Source organism: Zootoca vivipara, chromosome 6 (assembly GCF_963506605.1).
Source record: "Zootoca vivipara chromosome 6, rZooViv1.1, whole genome shotgun sequence".
Lineage (NCBI taxonomy): Eukaryota > Metazoa > Chordata > Lepidosauria > Squamata > Lacertidae > Zootoca > Zootoca vivipara.
Genome location: NC_083281.1, coordinates 9,558,382 through 9,560,780, shown reverse-complemented (window position 1 = coordinate 9,560,780; position 2,399 = coordinate 9,558,382). Strand labels below are relative to the sequence as shown.

The window sequence follows — 2,399 nt, the reverse complement described above, 5'->3', positions numbered from 1 at the left end:
ATCAAAATATGTTAACAGCGTAGTTTTGTAATTATGCTTTAAAGGTAAAGGTAAAGGGACCCCTGACCATTAGGTCCAGTCGTGACCGACTCTGGGGTTGCGCGCTCATCTCGCATTATTGGCCGAGGGAGCCGGCGTATAGCTTCCAGGTCATGTGGCCAGCATGACAAAGCTGCTTCTGGCAAACCAGAGCAGCACATGGAAACGCCGTTTACCTTCCCGCTGTAGCGGTTCCTATTTATCTACTTGCACTTTGACGTGCTTTCGAACTGCTAGGTTGGCAGGAGCTGGGACCAAGCAACGGGCGCTCACCCCGTCACAGGGATTCAAACCGCCGACCTTCTGATCAGCAAGCCCTAGGCTCAGTGGTTTAACCACAGCGCCACCTGGGTCCCTAATTATGCTTTAGGAACCCCCAAAAAACCAGATAGTGGGAGGGAGGGGGAGGAGACAGACTAACCAACCTAGGGGGGTGCCTGCATTTTAACACTGTGAGGGTCTTTACTGGGTGGGCCAGAAAAGTGGTTGATTCTTGGCAAAAGGGAGGGAAACAAACACACTCTCTGCTATTGCTTTATGATTTTTTGGGGGGGGGGCTGGTTTCCTCAGGTGCAGCTATTTCATCTCACTCATCAGCCCCAAATTTATTCATCTGCCTTGTTAAAGCTGCCTTGGTTTGAAGCATACCTTATTGTCAGTTAACTTTCATTTCTGCTTTGCAGTTATGTGCAAAGAGCTAGATGTTTTTCTTTTTCGGCAATACTGAAATCATTCTGTGTTTGATCCATGGGTGGTTTTTTGTTTTTTGTTTTGCTATTCTGAATTTACGGACCTGCTCTGCATTTTGTGTATTTTTGTCTTTCCAGTGTTCTCTATTTTAATGTTTTGGTTAATTGCTTTTAAGCCGCTTCGGACGCAGCTTGTGGGAAAGTGGTATAAAAGTAAAAAACCTATCAATCAATCTTTGCAGTCTCTCTACGAGGAAGAAAGATGGAAGAGGCCGACCTTGCAAGCAGGGCAAAGAAAACATGGCCTCTCTTCCTCGGACAGAGACTCAAAAGCAAAAGCTATACAGAGTGGAAACAGCGTATCTCAATTTCCTCTCACAAGACTCCAACAGTGATGGGATATAAACAGACATGGGACATGTAACAATCCCACACGTACACCTGCAGCTCGGGAGGAATGGAATTCTCAAAAATGGTGACCCCAGGGATCATCTAGTCCAACCCCCTGCAATGCAGGAATATGCAGCTGCCCTAAACAGGGATTGAACCTGCAGCCTTGGCGTTACCAGCACCACACTCTAACCAAGTGAGCTATCGGGCCTTTACCTGTTGGAACTCCCTTCCATTAAATATTAGGCAGGGGGACCTTCGTCTTTCAGGAAGCCTTCGGAGATCCCAAGGGCATTCTGGGAAGAGGAAAAATCTGGAGAATGCAAGAGAAGCGTGCAAAGGGTTTTTAAAATTATTATTATGATTTTAAAAAGTCAAAAAGGAATATCTAACAAACCACTTTTCAGTCTTTGAATGGGGCAGGAGGGAAGGCATGCCTTCTCTGCTAAAAGTCCCTGGAATAAAAAGCACAGGAAAAGAGGGGAAGCAGCCTGAGATGTCTGATGGGTTTGGCCAGAAATAGAGATGGAAGATCATGAATTAAATACATGGCCATCTCTCTCCCCTGTCTTGTCTCTAAAGTTCGACTTGGGTAATTTTCAGTCTCTTTCCTAGATGAATGGAAATTTGATTTGATTTATTGTATTTCTATGCCGCATTTCGTAGAATTATAGAGTTGGAAGGGACCATGAGGGTCATCTAGTCCAGCCCTCTGCAATGCAGGAATCTCGAACCCACGACCTTGAGATTAAGAGCCTCATGCTCTGCCGACCGAATCCTGAAGCAGTTTGTGAGCAAAAAATAATGATTACAGAATGAAAATTTATAGAACATCATAAATGCAATATAAATCATATAAAATAATTAACATGCCATCAGTAATTACGGACAAATACAGCCGATGAAGCACTAAAAATAAGCTAAACATCACAATTGCAGCAAAAGTCGTATTATATGATTAAAAAATCAATACGGCCTTCCTTTTGGGAATTATAGGGACAGAACTACCCAAACTGTATAGAAATTTATTCATGTATGCGACTACAGCGGCAAGAATGTTCCTTGCCCCAGTAGGGAAAGAAGCAGAAGTCCCAGCAAAGGAAGAATGGATACAAAAACTTATGGACTATGCTGAAATGGCGAAACTTACCGGGAAAATAAGAAATAAAGATAACAAAGGTATTTTTTTTTAATAAAAGAATGGAAAATGGTTTATTGAATATTTATAAACAAACTGTAAACAGATAAGAACTTTGGGTGGATTATGGTAATAACCTGCAG

At 42.9% G+C, this 2,399-nt stretch overlaps 1 non-coding gene across 1 annotated transcript; it reads right to left on the bottom strand.

The window, feature by feature from the left end:
- Positions 1-1,255: 1,255 nt before the first annotated feature.
- On the bottom strand, positions 1,256-1,329 carry TRNAT-GGU (transfer RNA threonine (anticodon GGU)). Its single transcript has one exon. It is a non-coding gene; the product is annotated as a tRNA-Thr (tRNA).
- Between the last annotated feature and the right edge of the window lie 1,070 nt (positions 1,330-2,399).